The sequence below is a fragment of the Sapajus apella genome, unplaced genomic scaffold (genome assembly GCF_009761245.1).
Source record: "Sapajus apella isolate SASKATOON/1434 unplaced genomic scaffold, GSC_monkey_1.0 scaffold4, whole genome shotgun sequence".
In the NCBI taxonomy this organism is placed as follows: domain Eukaryota; kingdom Metazoa; phylum Chordata; class Mammalia; order Primates; family Cebidae; genus Sapajus; species Sapajus apella.
In genome coordinates this window covers 20,447,236-20,459,259 of record NW_022436944.1, presented here as the reverse complement: position 1 = coordinate 20,459,259, position 12,024 = coordinate 20,447,236, and the positions used below count along the sequence as shown (strand labels likewise).

The 12,024-nt window shown below is 41.1% G+C and overlaps 1 long non-coding RNA gene across 1 annotated transcript in view; it reads left to right on the top strand.

Annotated features, from left to right (window-relative positions):
- The first annotated feature begins 990 nt into the window (after positions 1-990).
- Positions 991-12,024, top strand: part of LOC116540414 — a 65,904-nt gene continuing 54,870 nt past the window's right edge. Inside the window, exon 1 of the long non-coding RNA XR_004264433.1 lies at positions 991-1,357. This is a non-coding gene — a long non-coding RNA (uncharacterized LOC116540414). The remainder of the gene's footprint in view (positions 1,358-12,024) is intronic.

Genomic DNA, 12,024 nt, shown 5'->3' with positions numbered 1-12,024 from the left:
GTAAACAAAGGGGAGGAGCAGTAGGGAGGGTCCCTGGGTCACTCCATCCTCCGATGGACTGACATCTACAGCCTTTGGGTGTTTTAGTCAGAATCCTGGGTCCCTTAACATCAGAAGTGGTTGCTGACAGGTTCCAATCCTCTAGATTTTTACTTTCAACAGAACAGGTAGACTCACTTTTTGGAGACTACCGTTTCACTGCCTTCACTGGGAACAGGAGACGCCTTGGGTCAGTACCCGGCTCACACTGCCGTCTATCCCAGGGCCAGCTCCATCTGTACCAGTTCTGCAATATAGGGACCACAGTATCATTTCACCTGACAATCACCACTCCCCAAGCCTTCAGCATTGAACTTGAGGAGGCAGAGACAGAGGCTTTGGAAATGTTCCTGCCAGGACAATGCCTTTCTTCCTACCCAAACTCGCGAGTCTCCGAGCTCAATAACGGGATGATGGCTTAAGAGCGTTTGCTCTAGGTCTCTTTGCCGGACTTGTCGATCCTCACCCACCGCCATCGAGTGCTAGGCCCACAGAGGCCTGGCAGAAGACACTTAATCCCCACTACCCATGACTAGGAGGAAAGTGGCCGGAGCGTGAGGGTTAGAGTTCTTCAGTCTCAGAGTCGCGGAAGCCAGAGCGCCCAGCGTCTACTCTGGGACGCACAATCCCTCGTTCCACGACCCCACCCCCACCACAGGGGCCACCCCAGAAGAAATCCATTCGTAATTTGGGTCCCTTTGTGTTTGAGTATTGTGGGGAGGGGGCGATCTAGATTCTACGGACTTCAAGCTAACGATGACCTGTGTGGGCCTCACTCTGAACAGAAAACTCTAACCCAGCGTGGGTTCCCTCGTTTTCCCCAAAAGGCCAAGGCCCAAAGAACCCTTTTCATTTGGCGAGGGGCTTGAGGGAAGGGAGGGGCGAGGGCGGAAGCGGGTCAGGGTCTGCAAGCCAGCGGCCCAGCGCCGCGGACTTGTCCGGCTGCTCAGCTTGGCAGCCAGCTTCCGTGCCGGCAACGCGGCTGCCTTCTCCTGGGCTAGAGAGTGAGGACGTCCCTTCCCCGCCCCCAGGCGTCCCTAGGGTCGGCGCCAGAGCCCAGGAGCCCAGGAGGCCTTCGCTCGGGGACGGCGAGGCGGGCTCTGGGTACTCTCCCAGCCAGGCCGAGTTTAGCATGTGGAGGTGGCGCGGGAGCGCAGGCATGGACCAAGGGAAGGGGGACCCCCAAACCGCACTGGTGCTTTCCTTTCCCTCCACTCGCTCCGTAACCCTCCCCAAATTGCCCGTCTCCGGTAGGACTGACTCTGCCTGCCTGGCCTCTCAGCTACCAACTTTGCCCGCAATCTAGATCCCAGACCTGGTAAGTCGCGTTCCTCCCTTACCCCGCCCCTCCACCTTACTAGCGGACGCGGCCCGAGACGGAGTGCGCGCGCGTGGCCTGAGGCGCGCGCCGAGAAGTTGGATTGATTTGGAACTGCTGCGCCCATTCGGCCTCTGCCGCTGCGGTGTATAGGTTTATATGCCGAACACGCCAGGATAGTCAGGGAATCGCAGGGCTCCCCAGAGAGGCGGGAGCGAAAAAAGTGCAGGCCCACGCTTCTGGATCCTCTTGGCCCTATGGACACCAAAGCCATCTTTTAAGAATAAGCTTTTTGCTGGTCTGTAAAAGGGGAAAGGGACAGCGGGGGAGGAGAATTATCCCTTTCCCTAAGCAGTTTGTAATCGCTAAGGTCTCCAACAAAGTTTACTTGGCGGTTTCCATTTGAATGCTGTGAAATTGTTATTATTGCTATTTTAAGTTAAGGTTTCTAAGAGTCACAGCTTCTCAAATATACGTGCCTCTTGAGAACGCTTCAACAATTACCTTGTCCACTAACTGCACTTCCTTCCCACTGGAAAAAATAAACTTAATTTTTCAGTAGTTGCCTTAGGTCACGTCGTTTACATGTCACTAATGTGAAGAAAGAAGGGAAAAAAAGAAAAACAACCTTGGCATTTCTAGTTGGAGCTCCTTGCGCTTTATTATTGAAATTTGAAAGATGGATTTTGGGGTGGGAGGGGGAGGTAGGGCGCTGGAAAAGGGCTTTTGAACCACAGTGCCCTGTTGCAAGGGGCTGACCTTTGGCTGACACAGCCATGGAGCAGGCCGTTCGTTAACGAGGATTTGATACATTAGACATTCGAGCTGGGCGTGTAAAGCTACACTCTCAATCCAGATTTCGCTCAAATTAGTGTTCGAGGAAATGATCTTTCCAAGTCCTGAGGCTTAATCAAGTGTCAGGCAGCTGCCTGAAAAGGGCAGCGAAGGACACCGGGTAAAAGGCACATTCCTAGCTCCTTTAAAATAATAATAATAATAATAATAATAATAATAATAATGATGTCAACAAAGCAAAACAACAGAACAGAAACCTGCTTTGAATAATTCCTAAAATCCTTTAAGTTGCCACTTTGAGGGAATGCTTATAAATAAGGTTAATCACCTCCTTTTAATGAATTCCGTTCTGAAAAATCCTAACACCAGTCAAGGCTGTGAAGACAGTGTCACAGTTATGGCAATATTTTTTTGAGGGGTGTGTGGGTGTGTTTCTGTTTTACTCTCTAGAAATACTAGAGTGTGACAATTTATATCCACCAGACAGTGGGGCACATGGAAAGCGGATAGTCATAGTCACAGGTTTTTAAAGTCTTCGAGAAAGTAGAGGCGTCTCGATTTAATTTGGTTCGAGTTATCCCCAGACTTTGGAGTTCAGAAAAGGAAGGCAGGCTGGCCACTAAGTCCCTGGCCTGACGCTGTGCGGCTGAACTTGCAGCGTTTCAGCCTCGCAGATGGGGATGGAGTTGGAGGCGTCGCTGCAGCCAGGACTGGGAGGCCACTTGCTTGGAGAGTGAGACGGCTCACGCGGTATTTATTGACTGGCTCGAGAAAGGTGTCCTTTTACTTAAGTTGTCATTAAAGCGCCAAGTTTTAAAAGCGCATCCCCAGAAAATGCTTTTATTCTCTTTCCCCCGGTAACAGAGCCCGCTAATTGCTTTCAACTGTAGAAGGAGCAACTCACTCCTGCCGGAGGTCCCAGCCACTCTCTGGTGGAAGCTGGGGGGCGAAGCGAAATTGTGTTCTAGCTCTGAGCCCCGCAGCCCTCCAATGGCTGACTTCCTTCAGCTGCTGTCCTGGGGAGCGGATCCCAGCGGCAGAGGCAATTTTCCGCACCTGGGTGTTGCTTTCTGCCGCCGGGTTTTGGCCGAGCCATGCAGGCGCGGTTCCTGGGCCCCGAATTTATTCCAAGAGAAAACGCACAAAAATCATTTGTGGTTTCAAATCTTTATTCAGGGAGTCTCTGCCACCACTCCCCCTCTGTTCTCCGGCTGTAGATGAAAAGATAGAAAGTTAAACGAGAAAGGCAACCACTATTATGAAAAAAAGATATTCTGAGGATTCCAGGGAAGAGAAATTACACCCCAACAGCCTACGCTGGAGAAATCCAGAGTGGATAGGGCCCATGAGAGCTACAGGATTTTTTCCAGACGGAGTTGTGTAGTCTCAGTCGCAAGCATGGGCCGGTGGCTTCCCAAACTCAGGTCCCGTGTCTCACTATTTGGGCAACTGCAGGGGATTGAAGACAGTTTTCTGGACGATAGAGGCCAAGGCTTCCACTGGAAAATCAAACCTTTCTATAATCTTGATAACTCCCCAGGGTGGGAAGGTTGTAAAATTTGGTCTAAGGTGAGAAGAATGGGGAAAGAAGGGAAAGTTGGAGGAGGGTGGGAGAGTAAGAAAAGAGGAAAGGCTGGTTACGTGCGAGGTCGGGTTCATTTTCCCTCACTGGCAGGTTCCAGCACCAGCTCACGGATGAGAAACTCTCCGGGAGCCCCAACTTCCAACTTGTGTCAAGTTGAGGTAGAAACGGTGGGTTTATTTTGTTTAAGGTCCACATTTTTGGAGTCAGTGTAAAACAGTATTACAATGTCCCATATAAGGGTTGAGGGAAGGAAGCAATCAATGTTCATAGACTTGCCCTGTTTCTCCCTGGCCTTTTTATTCTAGAACTTCCAATCCCGTTTCACCCCAGGAACCTATACTCGGGTTCGGGCCTCTAGACTTCGTCGCAGCCTGGGGCGCCTGTGAGTACCCCGGAGCCGCAAACGCTGCCATTCTAACTTTGACAGGACTTTCTGGCGGGCGCGAGGAAAGCCCCTTTCGTCATTTCTGAGGTTTTATCCGACCCTGCCCTGGACTCCCTCCCCGCAGGCCCCCGGAGCTCCAGTCCAGGCCACCGGGGGACTGCTGGGGACCTGACGCAGGCAGCTCAGCCGCTGACGTCAGGGGCTGCCGGCGGCTGGAACCCGAGCCCAGGCCACAGGCGCCAGGCGCGGGCATCATTAATTATCAGGCACGAAATGTTGCAAAGAAAGCGCAAGCTATTCTGCTGGCAGCTGATAAATATATTTTTTTTCTTTTGGGAGGAGGGAGCGGGAAAGGAAAAGGTAAAATGCAGTAAGAAACAGTTATTTGGTTTCTTAAGGCTTCTTCAGGCTTACTAACTTCTCACCCTCCTCCCTCCAGGTCTGCCCCTTGGTTCCACTCTTTTGTAGGTATGAACTCCGCACTTTCCACTTGGTTTGGGGGATTCCTAGTGAAAGTGCCAATATTTGTTCGTGTGGGAACTGCAGTGCTACAATGTCCTTGTAGATTACAGCTCGAGGGGCTGTAAGCCAAGGGAGTATTTGCTTCCTAAAGCTGGATGTATCTTTTCCATATCACCCCTTCCGTTTAGTCAGATCCTTAGCCCAATATCTGATATTATTATTGTTGTTATTAAGTAAAAAGGAAACAACAAGAAACCCTCCCCACAAAGACAGGGCCAAAAGAAATGTACAGTGCAACTCGGCAGCAAGAACGAAGCCTTTCATTTGTAACAGCAAAAGCACCTTTCCTTTTTTTCTTTTGTTTTAAAAGGAATTATAATGAGTAGCTTAAAATGGAATTTTAGGCAGCAATAAAGTCTTCAGAATCACATTCGTTCTTGGTTCTAGTTCCAATGAATTTTCAAAATCCTTCTTCTGAGAATCATTGCCGAATAAATACAGGGCAGAGCAGGGTCATTGTGAAGCGAATTCTCTCTTGGGCTTTTCCTTGCAAAGGGGGAAAAATGTGTCATTCATAACGGAATTCCACAGGTGATAGTAAATCGATTTCCTGGAAAAAGAACAAAGAGAAATTAGAATTAAACTTTAAAACCCACCCAAATTTAGAAAATTTTAATATCAGTAGAAGCAATGCTCTGCAAATTCCAATGACTTTAATATTACCTAATTCGTCATAACTAATTTCGTTACAATTAACTAACTGAATTAAAAACTCCTTCCAGAAGATATACAAAAATAGAGCTCACATGTATCACTGCATATTGTCAGTAAATAACAGCTCTTGAAAATACAAGATTATCTTTATAAGTATGCATGTAAATGTATTTGTCAGTATCTACAGGGTCAGAATAAAAAGCTCTTCAGTTATTTTATAGGAGGTAAAAATATCCATAAAAGTACTTTACAAGGCAAATTGTTTAGTGTTTAAGAGACAGAAAATCAATGAACTAAATTTTAATTTCCTTTTGGAAACTTCATATCACTGTAGATGGACTTTTATCCAGAATTATGTTGGTGATGATTTTATTCTGAAATTAGTAATTTATTTTTAACCAATAAGTACATGGTAAACACTTAACATATATATATTGATGTCTCAGAAATGTACAGTAATTATTTTATAAAATATGAGTGAAAAGGAAGTTCATTATTATAGAGAGTATGATATTTTTTGGTATTTACCTCTTTATGAAGGTGAATTTTAGAGAGCTATATTGGTCACACTAATACATGTATAAAATTTCTTAAACATACATCAATAAAAACATTCAGGAGTTGGTGTGTTAAGTATTAGAAAAAAAGAGATTCCTGCACACACACACAGACATACACACACACACACAAACACAAGACCAATGAAAAGAAACCTCATTTGGGGTAAATAAAAACAAGAAAAAATTCAGAGTCCAATTTTTTTCTTTAACCTTATTAACTATTTTTGTGTCTTGTAATACTTAGACTTTTATTTAAAATTTCAAACATTGTGTGTTTATGAGATTGAAAAATATTTGGAATTGAGGGCAACAGTTAATCAGCATTCAGTAACTTCAGTGCTGTGTTTCTATTTTATATACCACTTCTTTCATGTACTATAAATCTTTCTTGAGGAGTCCACTATTTTTGGTATAGCAGACTGAAGTTTATGGGTCTAAGATATATTCCAGACTACGTGTATAACACTTCAGCTGGGAAAAATCCCAGGAAATCCAGTAGATTTAAAATGTCAGCTAACATTATTATGCTTTTCAAATCAATAAATATTTACAGATTTACACCAATAATTAAATGGAAGTGTCAAATTTTAATGTCATTATGTGTATTTGTCTTCAAATAGGTGATTTGTACAATTTAGATAATATTCTATCAGGGTTATGTGATTTTTGGTGATGTTTCAGTTATGATTTCACTCTCTGACCTGGTAAAGTCAGTTGATATCCTTGGCTGTTAGCTTTTTCACTTGAGAACTTCAGTGCCCTGGACAAGATGCTTCCTCAAGTTTTATGCAGTTCTGAAAGGAGTGATTTGGCTTAACCTTGCTTATAGATTAAAAAAAAAAAAAACTTTTAAAGACAGAGTTTTAATTGTGAAAACATTTAAATCAGGATAGTCTACTTAACTGAGTTGGATAATGCAGTTAACTAACAATTCATATTGTAAAATCTTATCGTTAAGATTTCTCATTTTCTGAGAGTCTTATTTCATAAATAAGCACTCTATTAAACAAGGGATATTACAGAAAACCTACCTTTCTCTCTTAGTTTGAAAAGAAACTACTGTCCTAATATTTTGTTTATATGAGTGATAATGATATTTTTCTGAATCGGAGATAGAAGGTACCTACAAGACCGAGGCAATGTTAAATTCAGTTGTTAAAGGACTTGCAGTTGGTAGAGAACTTTAGGTTCTGGCCATATGTAAATAGATGTAGAATATGTTTGCTATATTCACTGAAGGCTATACAAATTCCACTATGTAAAGTATTAAAAATAAGATGAAAGCATAACCACTCTTCTGCATATTCTCATTGCTAGATCATTGTGAAGGGTGAAATATATGGAGTACATTATTCAACCTATGGGTTCTGCAGCTGTGGCTTGTTACTTGCCTATCAGCTGGCTGCACTTGAATGGATTAATTGATTGATTAAATAACCAATTCAACAAATATTAAAGACAAATATGACCATTGTTATATAGGCTATGGCATTTCAAAAATAAATTCCAAATACTTTCTACACTCCAGGAATATAACAGGAGAGACATAGACAGTTAAACTATATACAAAGTAAAATATAGTATTTGCCATAAGAGAAGCACACATAAAATTAGAACTTTTAAACTTTTGGTTCCCTTTAAAAGATATTGGGTGTTATGTGCTCTTTAAAATAAGAACAAAATATATCTCAAACTTCTCCTTCATCCATCCCCTGTTCTCTTTTCCTTCTTGCCTCTTCTGCCTTCTCTTCTCATCCTTGCTCTGGAACCTAAGGCAATATGAAATTTTTAAAAAGTGCTGTGAGCTTGCTGTCTGAATCCTCGCTAGGCCTCTGTCTTTTGGGGGCAGTTTTGTGCCTGCCCATCTGCAGTTGGGCTTAGGCTCTGTGAATGCTGGGCCCCCGGGGCTGGTCAGAGCATTTTTCTCCCAGGAAGTCCACTTCATCATTGAAGGGGGTCAGGCCAAGCAGAGATCAAGTTCTAACAGCTCCAGAAAAAGATTTGGAAAAGGGACACTGCTTGCCCATCAGAACACTTAAAATTTGCAGAATTGTGCAGTATTCCTCCCCCTTTTATTACCTGTTAGATTTAAATACAGATTTCCTTGTCACTAACAAATAAGCCTTTTCTTACTTTTATTACCGTTCAATTGTTCGTTTTTATTCAATTTAAAGTATTTACTATAAAAGTGTTGGAATACTGACAAATTATTTTATAAATTTTCAATTTATTCTGAAATGTTAAGTCACATTTTTCCTTTCCCTGAGGCTGAGTTGTTCTCTGGCAGTATTTTTAAAGAAAATTTTATGTCCTGCTTTTAACATCTAATAACCCCCATGAAACCAAGGAATAATTTGTGTTCTTTGAATCTGGTTGCATTCAAATTCTACAAATTCCTGTTTTTCACTCCTTTGTTGCTGTTCTTCGGGTCAATTTGAGAGTGGTGCAACATACAGCAGTTTGAATAGTACTTGCTAGCTGTTTAGATGAGTGGATTTGGTCAGGAGCATTTGCAAAGAGTGTTTGAGTACTTTGTTTTGTGTATATTTTGTCATTTTCATGTGATTCATATTCTCTTTATAAAAATTTTATTTTGAACAATTTTAAATATATACAAAAATAAAGAGAATAATATAAGAAATCTCTATTTTGCAACTTCAAAATTTATCAACTTATGGTCCATCTCATTTTGTTTATACTTCCATTCACTATTCTCCTTCAAGATTATTTTGAAACACATCCTAGATATCATATTATTTATATGCAGCTATTTATTATTTAACCGATATATAGTTAATGATTGTCACAAAGCAAATGGCTTTCAAAGACAACTAGTATGTTTTCTGAAACACTGCCTGTTTTGAGCTTTTGGGTTAGTATTCTCACTCCTTTTAACAAAGTGCTGCTTTTGATACCAGAGTCTTTATTAGTCACTGGAATCAAGAAGCTCTGTAGTTCTCTAGAGGAAGAGAATAATTCAGTTGATTATCATTATAATCAATGAAAATGGAATTTTCAAGTGGGAAATCTCTTAATTCCCAGGGCCCAATACTTATGGTAGAATAAAAATAATTCGTTCAAAAGTTTCTGAGTGTAAGAAGATATGATGACTAAGAATTTGTGGGTTTTTTGAAAAAAAAATCATATGCACTTGTACTGATATGAAGAAAACTATGGTATGAAAAACTGTCACTAATGACTACCAGATTTCAGCTTTGAACCACCCAGAGCAACTTTCCAATTATCAATAAAATAATACATATGTTTATGCCTGTGATTAAATGTATTTTTATTTCATTAAATTATATAAAACCATATGTTGTGGATATTTTTAAAGAAAAACACACTTATCTTTTAGGAAGTATGCTGAACTATTTGTGGATGAAATGATATGATAACTAGAACTTACTTAAAATAGCTATGGGTGAGGTGGGAGTGAGTGAATGTAAGAAGAACCAAGATTTTCATTGCTAGATGATGGGTACTTGGGAATTCATGATAGCATTTTCTCTTCTTCTGCATATGCTTAAATTTTTTCTTAAACATTTTTAAATATGACATGAAAAGACAGAAAAAAATTCCCCAAATGTTGATATATCCATTTATCTATCAGCAGAGAAGTCTGCTGATAGATAAATGGATGTTCATTAAAATATTTAATATTCATTAAAATATTTTAATGAAATACTTTAAAATTAGAAGGGTAGAAGTTTATTTCCCTCATCTTGGACAACCTAGGTATGTAGTTCAACAAAGCAATGAACCTCTCTCAATCTTGAATTTCACATGTATAAAAATACTTTCTCAGGTTTAAATAGGGACTCATATTTTTCCAGGCCCTCTTATATATTACATATCAATTTCTAACACTTACCTTGCAAGAAAAATATTGTTTAATAATTTAAACTTGCAGTTACTTGAATGTTTGCCATCTAATTGTTCTGACATCTATGAAAATATCTAGTTGTTACATTCTGCTAGTAGTTGTTTTGTACATTGATTATGACAAAACCTCTCTCAGTATGTGGCAAAAATAATGATAGTTATAGATTTTTAAATAAGATTATTGCTATAGCATAATGCTGGGCCATCACTTTCCTGGTGGGAAATGTGGACTTTTGAAGTTCAGAATTAACTCCTGCCTCATTGTTTCTTCTTCCGTAACATACCTGACCTTTACACTTTATTTCCGTGCCACTCCTGCTGGAGTTTGAAAACACATTCACAACCTCAGCTATAATTCATTATAAAATTTGGGATTAAATGATAATTTTCGGACTTGAGTTTTTGTGGTAGGCCTTTATTTTTAGTTTACATTGTCATTGCACATTTTATAACCAGACCTGGAATATTAGAGATGAGAACAAGCAAGTCTCGCAAAATGGCAAAATTACCTTTCTTCCAATCTTTGTCTGGCTCACAAAGTGTAATGCTGTCTTAGTTTTCTTCCCTGAGCTTGCTATAACCGGCTTTTTCTTCCTGAGACCCAAATCTTTTCTAAGGTCTATAGCCCTAGACTGTACCATGAGACTAGGACACTAGAAGCATCCTAGTTCTTTCCTCCTTGCAGCTAGATCCTGGTCAACTCATCTACAGCAGCGGTGGTTCTTCTTATAGCACTCAGAAATAATGGCTCATCACTGTGTTTTGCCTGTTGTAACAGAGCTTTGGTACCAAACTATATCTGAACATGCCCAGCTTGGAAAAGATGCATCAAATTGACTGACCTTTCCTTGCCCATCCTTTGCCTTCAAGTAAGCTTTCTCTAGACCAGTGATTCTCAGAACTTGCATCCAAATCACCTAAGAGATGTTTGTTAAAAATTGTATTCCTGGGCATCACTTTAAGTCTAATAAACCAGAATGCCTGGGTTAGAGGTGGTGATCAGGAATCTGCACTTTAATAAGTGATGTTTATTTATTTATTTTTTGAGACAGAGTCTTAATCCAGTCTCACAGGCTAGAGTGCAGTGCTGTGATCTTGGCTCACTGCAGTTTTGACTTCTCAGGCAATCATCCCATCTCAGCTTCCTAGTAGCTGAGTGCAGGTGCATCACCACACCTGGGTAATCTTTTTGTGTGTGTATTTTTAGTAGAGACTGGGTTCGGCCACATTGTCCAGGCTGGTCTTGAACCCCTAGGCTGAAATGACCCACCTGCCTCAGCCTCCCAAAGTGTTAGGATTACAGGTGTGAGCCACTACTCCTGGCCTAATGTTGTGCTTTAAAATTGCCTAATGTCTGCACTTTCCGTTTTCTTTTTTTTTTTTTTTGGGACGGAGTTTCGCTCTTTTTACCCAGGCTGGAGTGCAATGGCGCGATCTCGGCTCACCGCAACCTCCGCCTCCTGGGTTCAGGCAATTCTCCTGTCTCACCCTCCTGAGTAGCTGGGATTACAGGCACGTGCCACCATGCCCAGCTAATTTTTTGTATTTTTAGTAGAGACGGGGTTTCACCATGTTGACCAGGATGGTCTCGATCTCTTGACCTCGTGATCCACCCGCCTCGGCCTCCCAAAGTGCTGGGATTACAGGCTTGAGCCACCGCGCCCGGCCCCTAATGTCTGCACTTTCTATGGTCTGAATTTTGTTAGACATTCAGAAAAAAACAAAAGTTGGTTGATCTCTTAGCAAACAAAGCTGGTTGTCTCAAGTACTACTTGTACTTTGCCCCTTATTTCAATCCAGAGCCTTCTTCTTGATCTAGTATTAGAATGAGAACATATACGTTATTCATAATAATAATGTACCTGAAAATGCCTCTAAATTTTTATATATGATACATAGCGGTGTTTCAATACATATAGTGTATAGTGATCAGATCGGGGTAATTTTAGCATATCCATTATTTCAATTCTTTGTGTTTGAAAATTCAATATCCTCCTTCTAGCTATTTGAAACTATATATTATTGCTAACTATAGTCATTCTACAGTAGTATGGAATATTATAACTTTTTCCTCCTATCTAGCTGTAATTTTGTATGCTGTACAAGACTTTCCCTATCTCTCCCTTCCCCCTACCATTTCTAGCCTCTAGTAACCTCTGTTCTACTTTTTACTTCTATGAGGGAAAGCGCCTTTTAAAAAGTTAAAAAGCATCTAATAAACGCAATGTATTGTTTAACAAACAGTCAGTTAATGAACTCATAGTCTATTTGGGGGCACTGT